At 41.2% G+C, this 24,899-nt stretch overlaps 1 protein-coding gene across 7 annotated transcripts in view; it reads right to left on the bottom strand.

Moving 5' to 3' along the window:
* The window catches only part of ITSN1 (intersectin 1), a 116,278-nt gene extending 91,482 nt beyond the window's left edge, over positions 1–24,796 (bottom strand). For 2 of the 7 annotated variants that reach the window (XM_048953861.1, XM_048953909.1), the window contains exon 1: positions 24,657–24,795. The gene's annotated coding sequence lies outside the window, so the exon portion shown is untranslated. Of the gene's footprint in view, positions 1–12,087; positions 12,190–19,380; positions 19,459–24,656 lie in introns of all 7 variants that reach the window. The other 5 variants (XM_048953881.1, XM_048953872.1, XM_048953899.1 and 2 more) reach the window with 5 other exon arrangements.
* Between the last annotated feature and the right edge of the window lie 103 nt (positions 24,797–24,899).

Here is a 24,899-nt window from a genome sequence, read left to right as displayed (position 1 = left end):
AGTTCCTTCCAACCCTGTCCATTCTGTGAATCTGTGATTCTCATTTTGGCTTTTTTTTTTTTTTTTCTTTCCAATTTTTTTTAATCCTCTGACAGATTTGATTGCAGTTGACCAAGAGTTCAGAAGTTACTCAAGCAGGAAGTAGAAGAGACCATAACGGGAACCATAACTACATTGCTAGTAAGCACTGTCCTTAGAAAGCCAGCCTCAAACCCATAACAACATCATAAGCAAAATTCTGGAAGTAATAAAATGTTAAGAGTTCATCAAATGTTTTGTTTTGCCCAGATAGTTTATGCTTCCTTTAGAAAGAGCAATAGAAAGCTCTGAGCCATTCATCTTCACCTGCCCACAAAAAGAGCTTAACGTATTACCTCTCTGGCACACAGAGGTGAAAAGCCCATAAAGACTGGGAGTGCCCACTTCCAGTAAGGAAAGTGGGGGAAGAGTGTATTAATTATCAAAATAACAGGGATGATAAAATGAAATAGCAGGTTTTTTTCTAGTTAAACTTACCTATTCAAGGCCAGCCTGGTCTGGTGGTTGGTGACCCTGCTCACAGCAGGGGGGTTGAAACTAGATTATTATTGTGGTCCTTTTCAACCCAGGCCATTCTATGATTCTATAGGCAATACTTGGAGACGTTCTCAGCCCAGATTATCTTCCACTGAGTCAACCCTACCGGAATAAACCCAGTCCTCCCATCCATGATTCCCCACAGGCTTCAGAGCAAAATCAAGCTTTCTCCATACATGAGCATGGTGGTGATGTAAACTTAAGTACTTACATTTATTTCAAATTTTGAAAACAATTTTGAAGTCACTTTTGAAAAGTAACTAGGTTGAAAACAATTGACATTAACAACACTTAAATACAGAAATCAGATGTACAAAAATTCCCTCCACTATATGTTACATACAGACAACATCTCAAAACTTTGCTTTTATTTCTATTCAAAGTTGCCAGTGCTCTTAGAAGAACATTAATGTACAAAATTGGAAAGAAAAAAAAAACCCTAAAAAAATTAAAAAGAGATATAAATTTAAGTGCAATTTAACTGTTTCTGTGCGAAATTCCTGGTATGAATCATAGAATGGCCTGGGTTGGAAAGGACCACAATCAAAGGACCACAATTGATCATCTACTTTCAACCCCCCTACCAAATGCAGGGTCACCAACTATTAGACCAAGCTGCCTAAAGCACATCCAGCCTGGCCTTGAATGGAAAAGTTTCACTAGAAAAAAAAAAAAAACAAAAAACTGTTTTTCTTTTTTACTCTCCTCAAAATACCATGTAACATTTCTATTCCAAAACAGTAATTCACAAGATAAGTTGGGCATACAAAACATACAGCAATCCCTGAAGCAACTTATCGGTCACCTTCCTCCTCCTACAGGAAAAAAAGAAAAAAAAAAAAAGTATAAAAAAAAAAAAGAAAAAGAAAAAAAACCAGATAAACCACATCCTTTTCAAGAATTCCAAGTTATGGCCAAATACCCCCAAGCAGGATATCATGTGAGAGTATCACAGACTAACAGCAGGTTTTGTTGCTTTCCCACGTTACGTGATAAAGTCCTTAGACTCCTATTAATAAAAGGACATCAATAGTTTCAACAATGCCTGTTTTTTTTAGATAGATGTTGGAAAATAATTTGAGGAATTCACAGGGAGTCTGACTCTTGCTCTTTGGAGATCAGATCATGAATACAGTTACCAGTTTCCAGCAACTTTTCAGAGTTTCAGCTCTTCACAAGAATCGTTTACTATCCTGAAATACCCACCCAGATGACAGAAGATGTCATGTCTACTGTTTCTTGTGTTTTTTTGCTGAGCAGCAGCAGACTAACAAGGCCAGGGACGGTTGCAGATGCTGTTCACATTACTGTGGCAATAATCAAAAGGGCTGAGAAGGTTACTTTCGTAAATACAGTATCTATCTCCTGCTAAAAAGAGTAAGCTGGTCACAAATGGATGAGAAATCACTACAAACTCAGCAGGTAGGCAAAACGTGCTGTAACAAAGGGCTCTTCTCTTTGCTCTGCTCCAAATCAGAAAATTGCTCAGGACTCTTACAAAGAACAAACTCCTTATTTCCTAAAAACAGGAAAAATTGAGACATTCATCCACCTGATGTCGACAACAACAGTGGAAGCCCCAGAAAAATAACAAAAATGATGTTTCTGTGTACAATAAACTTGCAAGCAATTATGGCCATTGTTTATTGCTTTGCACTATCATCCTATCTTGTTCTGTCACTCTGCTATGAGTGGTTTTGGAAGACAGATCTCAACCTCTTCCAGGAGCTATGAGATTTTTGTCTCTTCTGGCTGCCTAAGGGATACACTGCCTCAAATACGTTTTATTTCTTCAACACATTAGGTCAAAGTTCAAGAGAAATGTTACAAAGAACATTCTTGGTCAAATCATACCCTTAATGCTCAGAGACATCTTTAATAAAGTTCAGACAGCAGACTTCTATGCTATCCAGACCAATAACTGGCTTACTGTTTTCTCCAGTTTCCCTCTCGCCAAAACACTACTTGGTTTTCCAAGCTACAGTAGCTCACACTTTCAGGTGTGAGTTCATTTCTTCAATTAACCTGAAAATACTTACATTAATAATTCCTAATTTAACCAGTAAGCAATGTGTTCATGATATCCTTTTATTCAAGATTATTTTTTCAAAGCAACTTCACAGGTTCTCTGAAAACGTATTCCATTTTTCTTCCAATGAATGAGAAGCAATCAAGTAACTTCTTACTAGCGTTAGCATTATTCTTCTACAGCAAACAAGAATGACAAACTCCACCCCAAAGCTCAGGAAGCAATGGCGGTCAATGGGAGAAAAGATTTTTGTAGCCTAGTGAGACCAAATGAGGGCCTTAAACTAGGAGCAACTAGAGAAGGGGATACCATTAGGAACACTGTGCTTTGGCCAAGGGCTGGTGTGGCACTGCCTGGGGATGGCAGGGTTTAAGAGGTTGCCTCTGCTGCTGCTCCACAGGGAATCCTATGGAATCAGAGCACATCTGAAATGCTTGTATACCAACATGCACAGCATGAGGAACAAATGGGGCAAAATGGAAGCTTTGGTTCTTAGAACTACAACCTCAACGGCATCAGAGAGACTTGGTAGGATGAGTTCCATAAGTGCTGGAAGGGAGGGACATAAGCTGCTCAGGAAGGACAGGCAGAACAGGTGCTGTATATAAGGGAAAGATGAGACAGCATCAATTGCCCTCCTCCTTATGGGAGACTTCAATTTCCCAGACATAAACTGGGTATGAGAAAAAAGGTCAGCAGAATTGCCACCCTGGAATTTCAGAGAGCAAACTTTTAGCTTCCCAGGGAGCTAGTTAGCTGTGTCCCCCGGGAATCTGTTGAAGCAGATTTAGAGGCCCATGGGAGTTGGTTGCCTTTCAAGAACCACCTTTTAACAGTCCAGGAGCAGGCAATCCCACTGTGCCACATATCAAGCAAATGGCTTAGAATGTTAGCCTGCCTGCACAGAGCTTCTCCTGGAACTAGGGCAGAACAAGAAAATACATGAGCTCTGGAAGCATGGTCTAGCTTCAAGAGCTGCAGTTTACATCTGTAATGGGAAAATGAGAAAAGCCAAAAAGCAATTTGAGTTTGCACTGGCCTCTGTTGTGTCAGGTAACAAAAGAAGCTTTTCTAAGTATGTTAGTAGCAAGGAATGGTCAAATGAAAACACTGCACTGATACTTACAGAAATGGTCAGTTAACAAATAAGGAAGAACAAAATACAGAGGGATTTAATGCCTTTTTTTTGCTTCAGCTTTTAATATTAATGACAGATCTTGGGCTTTCTGGTCCTCCAAGTTGGAGAACCATGACTAGGGAAACAGCAACATTCCATTTGTGGCCACTGAAATCGTGCTGTATGATCTGAATATTCATAAGTCTATAAGACCTGAAAGCATTCACACCAGAGTGCTGAGGGTGAATGTTCTAGCTGGGCCTTTCTCATCAATTTACCAAAAGTCACAGGAGTCTGGGGAGGTCCTGGCTCATTTCAAGCTAGCCAGCATTGCAAGTAGCAAGCATGCCACTCAGCTACCAAATAGGTATGAGAGAAAGCCCAGGAAACTACAGACATGTTAGTCTAAACTTAGCTCTTGGAAAAGTTTTGGAGCAATAAACTGGTTGAACAGCAGAGCTCACGGGGGTGTTTTAAACTGAACTACATCTGGCTGGCACTGTCACCAGCATCTGTCAGGGCTTAATTCCAGGACCAGTCTTGTTTAATGCTTTTATCAATAGTCTGGATGCAGGACTGAAGCATACTCTTAGCAAGTTCACTTACAATACTAAACACTATAATACTATAAACTAGAGGTGCTGCTGACTTCCTGGAGGGACAAGAGGGAGATTGTAAGGCTGGACACAGGTAAAGACTGGGAAAAAAAGAAAGCCAAGATATGACCTCAGGGAGACCCCCCAGAGAGATAGTTCAAGCCCCTTGCCTGTCAGCATTCAAAAGGAATTGGGATAATGCCCTTAACAACACACTTGAACTTTTGGTTAGCCCTTAAGTGGCCAGGCAGTTGGACTTGATTTGTAGTTCCCTTCCATCTGAACAATTATTCTATTCTAATTCAAGATAGAAGTTAATAGTGTAACTTGGAACAGAAACCTACTTCATTCTTATCGTGAACCACAAGAACATATTTTGCACAAGGGAACAAGAAGGAGCAGATAAACTAAATGATTAAGTTGGAAATAGAAAGTTAAATAACCCAATATCTTCCAGGGTGATTACATTCAGCAACCTCCTCCAGATAAGAAATATGCTGATGACTACATATTACCAGCAGTACTCAAACAGCTCCCAAGCACAGTATTTAAAATACTTCAGGACACTAAGGACTATGTAAGCAAGCAAAAGCCTCTCCCTTAAGCAGTTCCCAATTTAATCAAACGGAATTAACACTGAGAGGAAAGCAAGCAAAGGCTGCAGTGACAAGAGCATTTTGTTGTATAGTCTAGCCAGCACTATTTGAATTGCTGTTTCTAATTATATACATACATACAGTTTTTAATCCTGACAGCATTTCATCCAATAATTCCAGTCATGAGTAAACTCTGTCTGAATTACAGTATCTTTTTAAAAAGATGGCAGGCCTTCATCTAAAAAGATTGAATGTAATCTACTGTATCACTTGACTAGTTCTAAAAATCTTCATGGAGAAATAAAATAAAAATCTTGGTTTATTTTCACTTTAGTATTTGCTGACTTCATTCCGAACCACCAGACCTTGTAAGGTGTGAAGTTGTCTTTTGTTTGTTTGTTTGTTTAGAATGGACTTCTAAGAAGTTTCTGAAAACTTACAACTTCATTTCTCAATAGTTGTCTTATTTACACAGGTGCTTTTTACAGTAAAAAGCTGCATTAACATAACTGCAGTTGAGAAGTTCTGACTCTTCCCCCTTCATCACTGAAGTTGTTATACTGAAAATCTGAAAGACACAAATTACGGACTTAGAAATACATACTATAGCTGAAAGATAACCTTAATAATAGCCAGGCATTTACTTCAAGAAGGATTTAGTAAGAAGGACAACGAAATGCATGGCACACTGCTAGATATGAAAGTATCATGTTCTCTTAGACTCTCAAAGTCTGTCTTATTTTACAAACATGTACTTGAGCAGTGATCTCAATTGCCAGTAAGTATTCATTTGTAGTTATAGTGAATGCTAACAGAATCAGATAAAGAAGATTGGTTCTGCTATTTATCTTAGGCAAAACGAAACAGTGATGCTTTATTTCAGAACTGTTAATCTGGCTGTTTCCAAGGCTCAAGGATCACTAAGTAGTGGCAATGTCTTAAAAGATATACTAGGAACAAAAGAAAAAAGCGGACAAAGCCCAGAGTTCAGCCTTGGCCAAAGGAAAACAATTTCTGACAAAGTCCGTGTGTTCTTTAACACCTAAGTACATGTTTTATGTTACATATATACTGGTATATCATTCTAAGGAAAGGCTGACAGCCACATCGTAGTTTCGACTTAGCCATCTTTGGCTTTTTAGTACTGCTTTTTCAGAGAGTTGAACACAGTTGTTCTGAAAGCCCAAAGCAGCGCTGGCTGACTTCTATTTCACTAGGCATTTTTCCCTTGTCAGATTTCTAACCTTTCCAATCCACATAACAAGTAACCTTGTTTCTTCCTTTACTGCCTCAGCAAAAAATAGCACAGTTGCAGAATAGTAAGATAATGACTTTTTCTTTTTTTTTTTTGTCTTGTTCTATAGATTAACTCTTTCCTCATCCCTATACCAAGTATCATAGCACAAATGCTTTCTGTCCTCTGGGGCCATACCCTGTATAGAGAAGTAGATTGCTATATTACTTGCAAGTCAAGGAACTCATAAGTACACCAGAGGTTCACTGATAGAACAACAGAACTCTTCATGAACTCTCCAATTTTTACCATGTTACCCCAGCATCCCTGCCTTCTCACGCATCATTTTAATCTATCATTCTTACCTACTCCTCCTGCAGCTGAAGCCCCCTAGCCGCTCCCCCCCCCCCTTTTTTTTTTATTTTTTTATATTTTTTTATACCCCTGCACAAGCTCAAAAGTGACAAGGGGATGGAGATGGTAGATCTTGTAGGTCCATTCCAACCTTGTGATCCTACGGAGGAGCTGTGTTTTCTGTCATGAGGTTGAAATGCAAAAGAATTACCAAGACAGTTCAAATCTGTGCTCTCCCTTTCCAAGTAGGCCAACATAACAGCATCTAACATCACACGTGCCCAAATCAAAGGATTCATCTCTCAGCTTGATGTTCTCAGGCTCTACAGAGAAGCGGTCATGGCCCCAGTCTGCCAGAGTTCAAGAATCATTTGAACAACAAAGATGTAGGGCTTGAATTTTAGGTGGTCCTGTGAGGAGCCAGGAGCTGGACTCAATGATCTTTGTAGGTTCCTTCCAACTTGGGATATTCCATGATTCTATGAATATGGACAGCAAAAGGAATAGGTCAGTCATCAAATCTTTCTTGAACAGCAGCAGCTGTCTTCTATCACAGAGTTTCACTACACATAGAATTACCCTGATGCCATGAAGCTATGCTGTGCAAATGCCTATTCTCATCTAAACATGGTAGCCAGAGACATTGTAAGAAGTGGGAAAAGATTCAGATGTTCTCAGTTCTTTCACTTCATATTTTCCACCTTTGCCTCAAAGCAACAGTTATGCTAGAAGCAGAGTAAGAAGGAAGTAAAATCCTGGAGTCAGCATCTCTACGTTGAGAGAGCACAGAAGCTGTGTGGTCCTTCCCTCTTACCCCCCCTAGACAAAAGCCATAAGGATAAAAAGGTTTAATAGGGCAGAAATGGATAAAGTTGGTGATATAAGCGAAACTGCAGATGGCTCCTATCTTTGAACTGCTCTAGCATAGGCCAGTTTGTTTTCCACACGCATCTGGACTTTTGAACTCTTAGAAGAACAATGATCATCAGCTGCATAAAAAGTCATATGGCAAAAGGTATTTGCCACAGGCAAGCAGATTTTCAAATCAGTGTTTTATTAGTAGGACTTATTCAGTTCTATTAAACTACAGAATCAATATTAAGTGAAATAGGCAACATCTCCCATCCATGGGCCTTCTGCTCTGTATTTCTTGATCGCTCTGCCTTTTTCACTCTTCTGTATAACGTTATCAGATTCAAAAGCAGACATGCATTACACCCTTTAGACAAGTATTGCTGTTACCTTTTCTTTTGATCACATTTGATCCTGCTGTTCAGTCACAGGTTGACTGTAACTGTTCTTGACTAGCCTTGCCTTACTAGAGCAAATAGCTTTTGCTGTACTATAGTTATGTAGTGGATGGGAGAAAGTAAAGGAAAAAGCATAAGAAGCTGTCTGTGAGCACCACAGCCAAAAAGGGAGGAGGTGGTGCTCCAGGTGCTGAGCAGAGTCCCCTGCAGCCTGTGGAGACCATGATGGAATAGGTATTTCCCTGCAGCCCATGAACAGTCCACAGAAGAACAAGATCCATGCAGCCCATAGAGGACATCACTCCAGAGCAGGTGGATACACCATGAAAGACTCATGGAAAGGCCATGCCAGAGCAAGAACAAAGTATCAGGGAGAAGCAGCAGCAAAGAAGAGCTGTGAGGGAGTGACCACAGACTCTACTGCAGAGGAGGCAATGCAGAGGAGGAAATAAGTGGGGGGAAGGTGTTTTCATTTGCCTTTGTTTCTCACTGCCTAAGTCTATCTGAATTGATGATCATTTCCCTTCAGTCAAACCAGTAACTGCCAAGGCAAACAAACAAGCGATCTCCCTGTCTTTATCTCAAGAGCTTTTTCATCCCATTTTCTCTCCCTTTCCAGCAGAGGAGGGGAAGTGAGAGAGCAGCTGGATGTGACTCCAGCAACCAGCCAAGGCCAACTCATCACAACATGGCAACCTAGAATCATAGAATCACAAGGTTGGAAAGGACCTACAAGAAACTGGACCAAAGTGCTCTGTAAATAGTAGCAAAGATAAAAAGTCATCAATGCTACATTTGAATCAAGTAAGAGGTAACAATTTGTGTTTAAAGAAGGATTAAAGAAGAGAACATTGTTGCTTCCCTACTTCAAGTCAAAAACCCACACCTACAACATCCTCTAATAAGGAGCAGCTGAGGAAGCTGGGATTGCTTAGTCTGGAGAAGAGGAGGCTCAGAGGGCCTTACTGCACTCTACAACTTCCTGAAGGGAGGCTGTGATGAGGAGAGGTTTGGCCTCTTCTCCCAGGCAACAAACAGAACCCTAGGAAATGGCCACAAGTTGTACCAGAGGAGGTTTAGGTTAGACATAAGGAAGAACTTTTTCTCTCAGAGAGTGGTCAGGCACTGGAATGGCTGCCCAGGGAGGTGGTGGAGTTGCCGTCCCTGGCAGTGTTCAAGAGGCCTCTGGATGAGGAGCTGCGAGATGTGGTTTAGTGCTTGTGGTAGCAGGGATAATGGGAGGATGGTTGGTAGCAAGGGTAATGGGAGGATGGTTGGACCACATGATTTTGTAGGCCTTTTCCAATCTTGTGATTCTATGAATTCAGTGATACCTCTCAGACTCAAACTGAAAATGACCTAGAAGCAGACACCTTCAGAAGCGCATTTGGAGAGCTACAGCTATGAAACAATACAATATAGTCCCTTGTGAACAGAGAGAACATACTTGAGTCTGAAGCAGCTGACATATTACAAGCAAGCTACTGAAGCTTCATTCCTTTTACAGAACAGAACATTTAGTTACCACTTTACTTGTGATAAAACTTGGAACTCCCTCTCCAACAGTAGGATCAACAGTTACTGGCTTAACAGAAAGTGAAATACTTCTTCTATAACCAACCCAATTGACGCAAACACACATCCTAACATTTCCATCAAAAGCATCTTAAGCACAACAGGTGAAGTCTGAGTCCTCGTTGGGATAAAAGATTGCTTGCATCTAAATTCGTGAAGAAAGAAACCAGCTTGCTAGATAGATTAATGGTAGTAATAAGGAGTTTAAAGGCAGCAGTGAAATTACAGAAACTGAAGAGAAAAAAGAAAACTTTGCATATATTTCACTAAAGCAGAAGTGCAAGTATTTATGTAACAGATTGCTTCAAACCACACACACTGTGAAGTTAAGGTTTTCCCCACTGCAAATAGAAATCTTACAAGTGGAAGTAAGAGTTTTACTGGAAGAACTGAGAGAGCTCAGATTCTGTGAAAAGAAGCTGAATGTCGCAATCACTATCCCAAGTCAGCACTTTCTAGCTACTGAGCAGCTGATTGGGATCACTCAAACATGGGACCGTGAAGTTCCAGGCTACAAACACTGCATTTCTGTCAAGAGACAGGAATTATTTCAAGTCTGTTCAAGAAGTAACCAGAATATTTTCAGGATGCAAGCATTTATAGATGACAAAATAGCTCCTCTTGATAATACAGGTGCTATAGGGAGACAATCATGTGCCAGGCATTTCTCAGGCTCAATCTGGAAAGCAGGCTACTTTGTTATAGTCTTTCTGTAAATGACTGGGGAAGCACACATGGTTAATAGTTCTAAAAAGAGCAATTTTGCTGGACTGCAATGTTTTAATATCTCCTTGAAAACCACCAAACTTGCAAGTTTTAAGAATGCTAGCTATTCATCAGTGTCCAACTACACACATAAGTACAGTCCTGCTCACACATTATAGCATAATCCTTATTCATGGAAGCTGCCTGATGGAAATACTTCAAAAAGACAACCTGAACTCTGTGTGTCCTCACACTTGTCCCCTCAGCAAAGGCAGATACAGAAAAATGTAAGTGAAGAGATTAGACAATCATATGAGGAGTAGGAAACGGAAGGTCAACAAACAATAACAAGAAGCCTGATAACAGCCTGACTCGTGGCCTCAAATGGCCACAAGTTGTGCCAGAGGAGGTTTAGGTTAGACATAATGAAAAGCTTTTTCTCTCAGAGAGTGGTCAGGCACTGGAATGGCCGCCCAGGGAGGTGGTGGAGTCACTGTCCCTGGCAGTGTTCAAGAGGCGTCTGGATGAGGAGCTGAGAGATGTGGTTTAGAGCTTGTGGTAGCAGGGATAATGGGAGGATGGTTGGTAGCAAGGGTAATGGGAGGATGGTTGGACCAGATAATCTTGTAGGTCCTTTCCAACCTGGTGATTCCATGATTCTATAAAAGCAGGAAGGGTACGATGGTACAGAAGACTTCATGGCTCACCCGCCTTGAAGTTAAAACATAATTACCCCCATTCCTACAATAAACTCCTAGACCTCTTATTGTGCATCTTATTCTATTCTTAAAAGGATTAACTTTCCCAAGTTTTATATTTCTGAAATCATTCAAATATACTCAGAAGATGATCTTATTGCCCAGTGATGACAATATAGTGATTTGAAGATAGCACTTTTTTTCAAGATCTAGTTTGCCTAGAGATTAGAAAGTAACACCACCGACAAAAAAATTCAAGTAGTCAACAGGCCTGTAAGACCTCTTCTTTTTTCCACCTTCTCTCACAATGTAAGCCTTGAAAAAGGGATGCAGTTGCTGAATTGGAAAAACAACTAGTTTCCTTGCTGGTTTCAAACTGGATAGAAGATATACACTGGGAACGACCAATATACAGGTATGTCTCCAAAACCAGAAAAATATGCCTAGTCCTTAGACCTCAAGACAGCTCTTCATTTCTAATCCGATAACAATTTCAGCATAGAATATGCAACCAAAGCTCAGAAAGATTCTGAAATAAACAGAAAAAAACACATGTATATATTTGTAATAAGATTGAAAACATTCAATTGTGTGTAACAGGATTGCTATACATACTCCACTCCAATGGAAGTATTCCATTTTTTCTCGTTGTTCAGTTGACTGTAATCTACTAAACTAATCTAAGTAGTTTGCATAAGTCACTCTGTTTCCAGCACAGTGAGCACTGTATCCATGGCAGACATCTGTCACATCTAATTCACTCATCACTTCTCACAAACAGAAAACAATACTCTAATAAAATTTCTTCCAATAAACAGATTGAGTAAGCAATGTTACTTTTTCAACATTCTCCACTTCTTGGTTACTTAATCAGGCACTTAGTATTAGCACAGTAATCAAATAATATTGCTAGGTATAACAAATGCTTGGAAAAAGGGGAACATCATTTTATTGCAATAGTAAGAGCCCACCTCATTTGGCTACCAGGATTGCATATGCAGGTCATTAATCAGGCGCGCGCGCACACACACACACACATAGGAAGATGCATTAGAAATCTGTGATTTAAGATTACCAACTATATTTATTTATTCTAGCAGCCACAAATCTTAACATACCTTCATGTGAGAATAATAGATACAAAAAGTTTCTACTATTTATGGTACAGGAGGAATCTATGTATGCAGACTTACAGCTCATACTTGCAGTAGCAGATAAAAACCTAACAGCCAAATGATTACCATCACCATTCATTCAACTGACTTCAGCAGGAACCTACTGCAGCTTGTAAGGTGATCTCACTCTGAACAGGACTAAATTTCTTAATTTGGTACGTTAAAAACAAGGACAAGTGTACCTTGAAAACCAGGTCTTATGACTCCAGCAGAAGATACCATGAAGGCCACGCTCTGCAGCAGAGACATCATACAAAAAGGTTTGTGGACAGCTGTGAAGGAAGCTTGAAAAAAGCAGAGGCTAGCATTACAGAGACAGTACATTCAGCACCAGCTTTTTAACACACACTGGCTAGCTTCTGTACAGCACAGCATAGTCTAAATGCTGGCAAGCAACAGGATGTTAAAAATAAACTTTGGGCTCTAAAAATACATTTCTGATTATTTACCTTCTGAGTTAGGACACGAATATGAAATCTGAGTTTACACTGAAGCTTCTATGCCTTCTCCAATCATTGCAGATAAGTTACCTTCTAAAACAGCAAGTAAGATTTTCCTCTTAACCATCTGTTAGGCTAAAGACACTTAACATCAAAATGAAGTTGACATCAGAGCAATGAACACATGCCTCATCAACAACTTGAGTGCTATTTAACCAGAGGAGACACTAAATACAGCAGATAGGATAGTACAGCATTTTCTATTAGACACATTCCATTCCCAAGTTGTGAACAGATGTAACAGGTCCCATTAAGCAGAAAATTATGAGAAGTGTGGGACAGAGCAAGAATAAGATTGTTAAATTAATTTTCTCTAGAAACTCAGTGGTAATTAACTTTCCGACAGCTCCAGTGCTATTTTCTGTCACTTTTGAGGCACCAAGACACACAGGTTTCCAAAGAAGCAATCACATAAATCTCTAACAAATCAACTTTACCTTCTCACATAAATAAGCAATGAAGTACCCCCAGAAATAAAATAGCAACAACATGCTTCAGCTCTTATCTGCTTAAATACAGTTGCTGACAAATTCAGAACCCAAGTACTCAAAATACTCCTTGAAATGCACAGCTGTTTTAGCACAACTTTTAAGCAGGAAACACCAAATTATGCAAGAAAAAAATTCCAGGAAGAAGTGCCAGTTCATGTGCTCTAGGAAGAAAAAAGCAGCAGCAAGTAATCCTCAAAGCCTCTCAGCAAGCATTGCCAAGAGATGCACTGACATTCTAGACTGAATAGACCATTTATACTCCTGTTTTTTCTTTTTAATCCTCCAGTTAACAACTTCCAAGCCAACTGTCCTGAGCTACAGGAGTTCACATACATACAAGAATTCACATTCTTACTTTAAAAACCTGCTGAAAAATCTCACTAATTATTTGACTGCCAGTCTGACTTTCTTCTCTTAAATGCTAAAAACATGACAAGAACAGAGAAAAACACAAATATCTGCCATATACATTTCTCTATCTACACTGGATGTGGTGCTCAGGGACATGATTTAGCAGAAGCTTGTTAGAGTTAGGGTAATATGGTTAGGTTGTGGTTGGACTTTTTGACCTTTAAGGTCTTTCCTAAACGGTGCAATTCTATGATTCTATTTATAATCATTAGTTGCACAGCTGAGAACTGGATTGCTTGAGCAGCATTCCAACAACAAAAACCAGCACCTACAAGATACGAACAACAGAGAAAGAACTTTGCAGTAGGCCCAGCAGAAAAAAAAAAAAAAAAAAAGAAAAAAAACCAGCATTTTCCCACCCTGCTGTCATTCCTTTAGCCTTTTGAAGCTCCTGATGGCTTAGCAGCCCAGAATAAGTCCTTCTTGAGCCCTCAAGAAATGCGATTGCCTGCAGCCAGCACACTGTCAAACCATGCAGTGTTGAAGTCCTCAGAGAATTGAAAGTACCAAGAGGAACAATCAAGTTGAGTAATAGTGAAAGCATAGGGCATTATCAAGAAGATGCAATACCTCAAGAAAATGTATTTTATTTAATTGCTGAAAAACATTAGCAAGAAACCTACTGCCTAACAAGAGCAATGGAAGAAAGAGACAAACATTCTCAAGCGGCATATCACAACTAGATAGAAGAGACATGTGGTGGGAAACATTAGACCACACAGAAATCAGCAGGCTTTCTGTTCTACTTATCTATTCTCTTATTTCAGCCTATTTTGAAGCTTGCATAGTTTTCATGGGCTACCATTTTCTGGAAAATTCATTTCATTACTGACTATTAAGAAAGCTATCAGCTGGCTTTTAAACTACCTAGAATATTAGGACATAACAAGATATACCTGCCTGAATACCAAACAGGCATTACAACAACACACACATCTTACACCAGTCACAAGATAACACACATGGACAAACTTGGCAATTGCCTACACTTCAGGTTGATTTTTTTTTTCTAAAAAGTGAAAAAGCTTTGATTACAGATCAAATCTTCAATATTTCTCTTTTCTAGAAGACTGCACATCCCAATTTAATTGAATCGTGGAAAAGATTCTTTTTGTGAAGTAAGAATTGGTCAGCTTTAGAAAACAGCAATTTGAGGTTCATACAAAGATCATACAAAGATTGGGTGACTGCAGATACTCCAAGTGATCTGTAACAGTTGCAAGGCACACCTAATTTTCTTACTGGTCTCAGTCCAAAGTGAAGTATTGCAGACCCATAATTGAAACTGAGTTCAACTTCATTTCTGAGATACTTATCTCTAGGTTGGCATATCAGCTGAACAGACACACAAAGACCCAAGAAGGAAAACGAGCCATAACACAAAAATGCTGCAGCCTGGCCAAAAATATGAGTAACCAGATACACAGTGCCAAAGGTCACAGCATCCACCAGAGGTGCTGCTCATGCAAGCCATTGAAAAACAGAAATAAAGAAGTTCCACAAAAAGGCACTAAGCCAGCATCTCCCCGAGAGGGAAAGAACTTACTGCATTTTTTTCAGTTACCTTGCCAATAATCTCCCCGCTGTATCCAACCCACTAAACATTAAAATCTGGAAGAGATATAGTGATTCTATAGCAACCAGCTGCTGAAATATTTTTCAAAGAGAATGAACTGAACAGAACTGCCAAATACTTTCCCAACAAATTTAGTCCATTCCTAGTGGGAGCAGGAAAGCATGTTCATTGCCGTGAATCAAGATCCAGTGTAAATCTGAGGTCATCACAAAACTGGGGGAATATAAACCAATTCAGACATTCAGGAATAGGTAAATATACAAACTGTAGGTAGGCAAATTGCCATTACTAGAGGCCTCTTCTTCAGATTAGCAATTCTGTGAGATCTTTTTTTCTGTACTGGTTACTCCCATCACCAGCAGGCCAACTTTACAGATCCATTCATGCCCCTGTAAGAGTGTATTCAAGAATCTACTGGAAATATAAAGATACACACAGCCACGTGAACACATCAGGTCCCCAGCGGCAGTTACACATGTACATCACTTGGGTTCCACAGTCTTTCAGAGAAAGCACTATTTCAGTAGTCTGTTTTCAGATGCAACCATTCACAGAATCACAAAATGGCCTGGGTTGAAAAGGACCACAATGATCATCCAGTTTCAACTGCCCTGCTGTGTGCAGGGTGGCCAGCCACCACACCAGGCTGCCTTGAATGCCTCCAGGGATGGGGCATCCACAGCCTCCTTGGGCAACCTGTTAATTATGTTCACTTTTTCCATTATCTACACAAGGATAGGAGCTGAACTCAACAGGCAGATGTTTAAAACATCATAGTTAAAACAGAGTCCTATTTTTCCTCTTCATCTAGGTTTCTTGCAGTGTAGTCTTGTTAACTAAGCGCTTCATCTCTTTTCCCCAGCTGTAGAGCACAGCTCAACTAAGTACCTTGTGTACCTCTACTTCAGAGAGATCCCTGTGCATCATCCCAAAAGCCAAGTGCTTCTTCTTTTACATGGCCCAGCACAGAACCAGAAACTGCTCTTACTGACATCTTAAAGACTATAACCATACTGAGCTTGGAAACCTGCACACAGCACTATTTGTAGCCTTTCCCCATTCCCATCCCCCCCTTCCTGAATCTGGGAAAGGATAACAAAGCACAATAGTAAGCCTCCACATAAAAAGAAATTTCACAAGGCTTTTGGTATACAGCTTTCCTAAGTTTCATTTCTGCATACAAAGTTGTGCTGTATCAGCACTCTGTATTCATGATGCTGACACATTTCTGAATTTTGGTTGGGGGGGTGTTTTTACTTTTATTTTTTAAATAAGGGAATTAAATTTCTGTCACTTCTCAAGCAGAACACCACATTTTGATGTTGAAAATGGGCATCTAAGAGATTCAGCATGAAGATACTTCGTGTACACATTCAGGAAAGATATTTTAATGTAGCAGCTTCCCTGTCCCATTCAGCCTGCGCTCTGCCTTTCCTAACAAATCCCTGATGATCTACTTAAGAATTGGATCAAGGTAATCCAGGAAATGCAGGAACCTGATGCTGCCTTAGCAAATTCAAGGAACTCTAGGAATTAAGCAACTTCAGCAGAGATCCCCATCTTCCTTGGTTCTGTGGTATAGCTCTTTTCTGCTCAAAGCACGTACAGCAAGGAGAAAGAAAGCAAAGTGATTTCTGAAGCTTCATGCTATTTCTGATCACAGAAACATTATAATCTATCAGAACCACTTCCAATTAGGAAGGGGGAAGAATCCTCTCTATTACACTGAAGTACTTGAAACTCTCTGAAAAAAAAAAAAAGAAAAAAAAAAGAAAAAAAAAGTAGCACAATAGGCAGAGGGTTTATTATTCAGCTATCAATGAAGCCTACCAAGCACCCAGAAACAACTACCAGCTGAAAAGACTACAGTCTTTCAGCCTGCTGAAATTTCAGCTAGCATGTCATCCCTGGAACACGTTCAAATTCCTCAAGCCAGCAACTAGCAAGAGCCAAAAACACCAAAAGGTCAAAGCTCCATTTCTCTTAGCCTTGTCTCCTAGCTAGTGATGATACCAGTAAGGAAACTAAATAAAAATAAAATACAAAACAAAAAATCCTACATATACCTGCTTTTCTTAGCCTTACAGTTCTCCTTCCTCAGCAGGAACTCAGAAGGCTGCATCGAGACACGGTAGCAGAGCAGAACTAGCCCAGACTCAACCACCTGCCCATGAAATTTGGAGTTCCAATATTGAAACATTCTTTTCTTACTTTCAGCAGAAACAGTAAGAAGTAACAACAGAAACAAATGGAAGTGTCTAAGTACCCGGAGATGCTACATCACATCAAAAGTAGCCCTTGTTGTACAAAGGCTGCATTCAAACTAAGATGCTGTAAGATCAGGTGATGTTCATGTGAACCAGCTGATGGCAAGTTTCCTTCTTGTTGCTGTAAAGAAAGATTTCATCAAATATTTTCAATCTGTCCCATTTTTCTCCCACAGCACATTTAGCTCTGCTCTGGGAGCATTAAGACGACCTGACACTAAGCCAGATTCACGCACACAAGAATACTGTGCTGATTTTAATAACCCCAATATTACTTCTTTTCCTCCTTATTCACACACATCAAACACCACCAGCTGGTTCAGGACTCCAGGATTCCAGCATAAATTTAGCTTTATTAATGAACGGAGTTTAAAACCTATCACTCATTAGCCCACAGTCTTCACCAAGATCTTCCTCACAGCATAATCCAAATCTCAAGTAGAACAAAGAGATGGAAATAAAACTGCTAGATTTCTTAGAACAAGAACTGGAAGGGGTACCAAAGAATCAAGTTCTATGTAAAGTTCACAGGATACATCAGGTAAGTTCCAAAAGAGTGGATGGGTCATTTTTTCTTCACCTGTTTCTTTGGAGTGAAGGAGAGGTGGTTGTTTCAATTTACAAGATAGCTTAACTTAGCAACAACCCAGACTTCCTCTTTAAGTAATCACGTTCTTGCTTACAAACTCTAAAATAGAAGCAGATTAAACTCTTTGAGTTAAATTCACCCAACTAGTTAATACCCATCATCAAGTGTTTAAGAAGCTATGCAATAGCATTTGTCCACATCCTCAAGAGGATATTTCTTTTCCCCTTCTCCTTCCAAAGTCTCCCACAGCAAAACTGACTTGCATCATCTATAGACAATGTAAGTTTCATGCCATCCCATCACATTTAAGCACTGAGTTTAAACAGTACCACCAAACATCCTTGGGTCTTTCTTATGGAATCGGTTCATTTCCGCATTTGATACCTTAAATTCAGCACTGAGTCCAGAGGATTTCATATTTTTGTTTCACAAGAGTGGATTCCAGCTACTGTGCACAGTCCATCCATCTATTTTGATTGTGTAAAAAAGGGTGTCTAATCAATCTAAAAAGCATGGAATGGTTAAAGAGAAAATGTTGCACAAGCTTTAATGCCATTCAGATTATTCCAGTAAGAGCATAATGAAACATAGCCTGAGCCAGGACACTTGTTATGAGCAAGACTGACTTAAAGATTATAAAAGCATAAAAGCGATAGGAGTCCACAACTTTGGTTTCACACTGACTAAAGAGCTCTCCTTTCAAAGTTCAAGATCACCCTCTTTGTACTACACCACCACTGCACTAAGGGATTTCAGCCATGAGTTGACACTGAGGACTGCCAACAGCACCAAAGCGGCCGACTTCTCACCACAGGCAATCAAAGCTCATCCTTAGTGCCAGCATTACACCAAACACAAACAAGGAAATGACATTTGTCATCTTCCCCTGCCCGTATCATCGTACAGATTGCCCTGAAGCAATACCATTTTATTGCAACCTCACACCACTACAGTGAACACTACACTGGATTTCAAATGAGCTCTTTTCTACCTAAATGATACTGTTTATTCTCTTCAGTTGACAAAGAACTCATTACAACATACAATCACCTCTTTTATCTACGCGAACCATTTGAGGAAAATAATTACAATTTAGACAGCAGTGTTTTCCAGAATTTGCTCTTTGCAAACCTTCATACAGAATTACAGCATCATTTAAACTCCCATTTAATTTTTCCAAGTGCAAGAATGCTCCTGAAAGTCCAGCAAATCTTGAAAGCTGCAAAGATATAACTGTATTAAAAGGATAAACTGAAGTTAAAAGAAATTCAGGAATGTAGTAGAAGCAATTTTAAGAGCCCACTGTCCTGCAGAACAGCATGACAGAGTCCTAAAACGGGGCAATTCCTCCAGCTGACCTTACTTAAACCTTTCCTACAAAGCAAAACCAGGTAACTGAGGTTCTGTCTAACTCTCCATTAACTGTGGAATCCCCACAGAACCTGCACATAGCTGAAAGCCATGTGTCTGTGAGGAACTCTTCACAGGTGCATCTATATTTGGTGACATTCTTGTCAGCTCTCAGCTCTGCATGGCTACAAGCACGTGTTCACACTGAACAGCTTGCAGGATCAGGGATTAACAATGTGAAGCTGATGTCTAAACAGTGTAATATAACTGGAACAAGGCAATTGAACTGACCTGTTCAGCCTTTATCTTCTTTTATTGCAGGACTGCCAGAAAAGCCAACATTGAAATTTTGACAGATCCCACCATGACCTGTTAAAAAATATGTTAAGTGTTGCCTCTTACAACCAGATTTACAGGCCAACCCACATCGTCTTGTGCTTGTGAATTTCAAATACAAAGCTACAATTAAGTAAAAATACATGTTTCATGGACAGTTATGACAATTTTTTTTTCTTTTTAGTAAAGAAAGGATAATGGGAAAACACAAACTTCGCTACATTGAACCTTTAGAGTTTTCAGATCCCTCGTATGCATGAAAACATAATCCACGAGCACTACGTATCCAAAACACAAGGTGTAACATAACATGAAAACTGCCATCTTTGATAAGAATCATAGAACCCTTAGGGTTGGAAGGGACATCTGAAGGCCATTTAGTCTAATTCCCTACAGTGAACAGGGACACCACAGCTACATCAGGTTGCCTAGGGCATGATCCAGCCTCATCCTGAAAGTCTCCAGAGATGGGGCATCAATCTCTGAGCAACCTGTTCCAGACCCTCATCATCCTCACTGAAAAAGATTTCTTCCTTATATACAGCCTAAACCTCCCCTCTTTAAGCTTGAAGCCATCTCCTCTTGTTCTATCACCACACACCCTGCTAAAGACTCTGTCCCCTTCTATTCTGCATTAAACACTGAAAGGCTGCTATCAGGTCACCTCAGAGCTTTGTGTTCTCCAGGCTGAACAGCCCCTGCTCTCTCTTGGCCTGTCAAGCATCTGAATGACTCTGCATAAATTCAATCTGATCTTTTGAAGTTACACGTGCAGCTGATCTCGTACAAAACTTGTTCAGCTCAATGGGCACCCAAGACTCTCCTGTTTTGTAGACACATGACTGAATTAGCCTGCTGGTAATCACTACTGGATTTCTCCTTCACAGTTCAACTGGTAAGGCAAAAGAAAACATGATTTTTAAAGTGTACTAATAACATATCTATGAACATTTATACAAAGCAAGCTGAACTGTATCTTACAATACAAACAACGCAAAGAAAACTCCTGTCCAATTGTTTACAGCAAATCAGTGATTTGTAAGTCTACATCCTTTCAATGCAGATTGGATCCCATCAAAATACAAAAGAAAACCCGGACTCTTGAGCCAACAGACCTTCAGTGACATTATTTTCGTAGCATTTCTAGGGCCTGCTTCATCCACACTATTAGTACTGAGAAATGTGAGGGAATACAGAATGGCCTGGATTGAAAAGGACCACAGTGATCATAGTTTCAACCCCCTGCTACGTGCATGGTCACCAACCACCAGACCAGGCTGCCCAGAGCCACATCCAGCCTGGCCTTGAATGCCTCCAGGAATGGGGCATCCACAGCCTCCTTGGGCAACCTGTTCCAGTGTGTCACCACTCTCCAAGTCAAAAACTTCCCCCTGACATCTAGTCTAAACCGTACCATGAAGCCAATGATTTTCAAGGATAGCCACAACCCATAAGACTTATTCCAGAAAATCTATAGTATCTAGACTTCAACTGCCAAAACTGTGGTCACTGCACATGTCCTGTGGGCACACACAACCACAAGGATGGGGGGGAGATTGAGAAGTATTGTGAAAGAGAAATGTGCTGTAGGGATTTAGGTTTTAGGCAATTAATAGTACTATTGTTTTGAAAGTCCAAGCACTTTTTACAGATGCACAACTGTTACAACAAGTTAGCCTTAGAGTAAAAAAGGAAGGTGACCTCTGAAACGACACTAGCATTTATCTTATAAACAACACTTGAAAAAGGAAACTGCAAAATCCAACGCATGCAAGTTTAGTATATTTCATAAGAAAAAAAATAAACTGAGTATTACCATTTCATCTAACTTTTCTGCATCAGAACACATCTTTGGCAACAGAAATAAAAGGAAGAATAGAATACATTCTTCTTTTTCTGGTGAACTGGCAGGATCTCTCTGTTCACTCCTCCCCAAACACAAGTATTTTTATGGGTGGTCACATTCTATACTGGTCAAAATGTCGTACTGATACTCCAAAATACATTGACAAACTCCAGTTTCAATTACAAAAAAGCCTTTAAGATCAGAAACTAATCTCTCCTACACAAATGGTGCCTGCTCTGCCAAGAACGCAACCACCTCTACCTCCTGCACACACTTGTAGCATTCTAGACAAACTGACTGTAGGCAGGGGGTACAGCTCTGCATCCACACACACCTTACCTTTTTTTCCCCTCATAGAATCACAGAATGGCCTGGGTTGAAAAGGACCACAATGATCATCCAGTTTCAACCCCCTGCTGTGTGCAGGGTCACCAACCACCAGACCAGGCTGCCCAGAGCCACATCCAGCCTGGTCTTGAATGCCTCCAGGGATGGGGCATCCACAGCCTCCTTGGGCAACCTGTTCCAGTGCCTCACCACCTCTCTGTGAAAAACTTCCTCCTAATATCTAACCTAAACCTCCCCTGTCTCAGTTTAAAACCATTCCCCCTTGTCCTATCACTATCCACCCTTGTAAACAGCCATTTTTGTTTTTGTATGAAGGACTGGGAAACAGAGTCAGGAATTCTAATTGCCAGTTGCAATATGTCACAACATACCTACAGCAACAATAACATTCAGAAATAATCAGTGGAATCTGGTATACTATTCTTTAATTTCAGAAAGAGTGCTCTTTAATGCAGGGCAACTACTTCTGGCATGTACCATACTGAAATTTTGGCACCTCACAGGAAAGTTTTATGCATACAAATAGTGTATCATTAGACCTCAGACTAGACCAAAGTTCTAATTGTCTCCTCTACTAGCCAATTTCATGCTATGCAAGTAAAAACAAAACCAACTCTGGGAGTAGGGGCCATTTCAAGTTCAGCAGCTGCATTAAATACAATAGCAACAAGCGTTCAACGTTCCTAGCCGACTACTTGGGTAGAAGCTATGCTGGCTTTATTTTAATGGTAAAAAAATTCTCATCTCTTTGGTTCCACGCAGATTAATTTCTGAGACATGTCAACCTGAAATGCATACTACAAACACATCTTCCCGCTTAAGATTTATTCTACTGCGCCTATTACTACAAGCAACATAAGCACATGTTCAAGGCTGGTAACTCTCAATTATCATTTTTTTCCCCTCTCCTCAAACCATTGCTGACACTTCCATTTCAATTCTTTGTTTTTCATCCCATACTACAAACAGAAATTCTCATTTACCCTGGTGTTATCCTACCAAAAACTAAAATTACAATCTAAGGTTACAGCACAAAGGTAGATCAGAAAAGGCTATTTGGCATCATCATTCACAATGATCTACTTGCTAGATTCACATTCTTTCCTGAATCCAAATCTAACCTAATTGCATGATTAGAGGTATTAACAAAAGAGTACACAGATTTCCCACCAGCTAACTACAGCAGCAATGGACAGAATAGGCACTTAACTGTATCTTAGTTGTCATTCCACTGAACAGCGATATAAAGGAAAATTAAAGAAAAACAACACAACTCCTCTGAAAACCAACTTATCTTACTGTCTCCGGTTCCAGATATTACAGTGGGAGTACCAGGACTGAAAGGATTAAGTGTGGTTTGAGAAGCAAGTGCAAAGAGCAACCCGCTTGGCTCAGATGAAGTCTGAGCCTAACACACTGGAGAAACTGTTCAGAAACAGTTCATCTGTACGAAACATGACCCCTGTAAGGCTGCCAAAACCAGTGAGGGCATACAAGTGCTAATCACGCGAGCTAAAATGGTCCAAGCTGATTGCCTAAATGTGGATGACCGCCTCGCCTAAATGTAAAGTTAATGAAAAGAAGGCAACTGTTCTCCTTACCAATAGGCAACCAGCACATCTAACCCCCACCACAGGCAAGTACAACTCCTGGCTGCTGCAGCTGGGAGCCTGAATATAGCTGATATAAGGCTCCTCCTTCAATACCATACCCTCCTAATGGGGGCTTGGGAGAAGCAGAGTGCTCATTTCACAATGGAAAGAGCTCAGCAATCAAAACTGCTGCATTAGGAACTACACTATATAAAAATGCCACCCAGTTGTATGCATTGAGGGAGGTTACAGGTGACTAGAAACAAAAGGAAGAAGAAAAGATTAGGACCGAGCATGCAATAACACTGCACAGCCCAACACTCTCCAGAGTCATCAACATGGACACCAAGAGTCTGTTTATTTGACTGAGGAGAAAATACGCATATGTGGAGGTTTCCATTAAATATATTTTTTGTTAAAATACTTAACTATCACCTTAAGCATATATTGCCATACTAGGTATGAACAAGCAGCGTATCTTACACCTATAGTGCAGGGTCAGAATGTCCTGATTTGGAAGGGATCCATAAAGACCACTGAATCAAACTCCAGACTCCACACAGCACCACCTAAAATCAAACCCTATGTCTGAAAGCACTGTCCAAACGTTCCTCAAACTCCTGCACATGGGGCTGTGCCCACTGCCCTTCACCTTTGGTGAAGAACCTTTTCCTGATATCCGACAGGGGAAAAAAGGGCAAGGGAAAACAGGCTGTTTCCCTGCCCTAAGAAGTACCACACCATCACGTATGGGATGCCACTTATTTTAAAAGGAAAAAGTATTCATTCAACATCACTCTCTTACACCCACAGATGCGATTCCCTGCGATTCCCAGAGTTCACAACACCGCTTTCTATGACCCAAACCATCGTTCCTTCCCAAAATAACGGTGCGATCAATTCAGAACAAAAAGGAAAACCTGTCCGGAAAGTTACCGACGCCCAACGAGAAACGGACAGACCGAACCCCGACGGCGCAGCACTGTCCTCCTCCCGCGGTCCCGCGCTCCCTCGGTCCCGCGCCTTCGCCGAGCCCAACTCCGTGCGCGTAGAGGGACGCTGCCCCTGCCCCCCCCCCCGAGGCGCGATGGCTGCCGTGTGACTGAGCCGCGCACGCCAACCGGCACCGCATCGCTCCGCTTCCCCCCGCCCAGGCACGGCCGCAATAGAAAGAACAAATACAAAAAAAAAAAAAAAAAAGAGAGAAGAGAGAGATAGAGATAAAGAGAGGCCAGCCCGAGGCCGGCGGGCAGCGGCCGCTCGGGGGGCTCCACGCACCGCGCTGGGGGCACGGAGGGCGGAGAGGGCAGCGAGGCGCGCGTCAGCCCGGCCGCAGCGGGCGGAGGCATTGCGGGGCCGGGGGCGCCGCTGTCCCCACCGCGAGGGAGGGTGCGAGCGCCGGCGGCCGTCGGCCCGAAGCGAGGCGGTACTCCCTCAACCCGTACCTCATATCTGCGCAGGCCGCCGGGCCCCGCTCACACCCATGGCGACGGCGGGGGGGATGGAGGAGCCGGAGCGGCGCCCGCCACCGCCTCCGCCAGGCGCACCATCCCCTCCCGCTGCCTCCTCAGCCGCCGTCTGGCGGGCGGCGAGGGGAGGAGCCCGCACCACGCTCGCCCTCCCAGCCGCCGTAGTGACGCGAGTACGCGGCCCGCCGCTCAGCCCCGTGACGGGCAGGAGATCGCCGC

Source organism: Lagopus muta, chromosome 1 (assembly GCF_023343835.1).
Source record: "Lagopus muta isolate bLagMut1 chromosome 1, bLagMut1 primary, whole genome shotgun sequence".
Taxonomy (NCBI): domain Eukaryota; kingdom Metazoa; phylum Chordata; class Aves; order Galliformes; family Phasianidae; genus Lagopus; species Lagopus muta.
The sequence above is the reverse complement of the archived record's forward strand: the minus strand, read 5'-3'. Positions and strand labels throughout refer to the sequence as shown.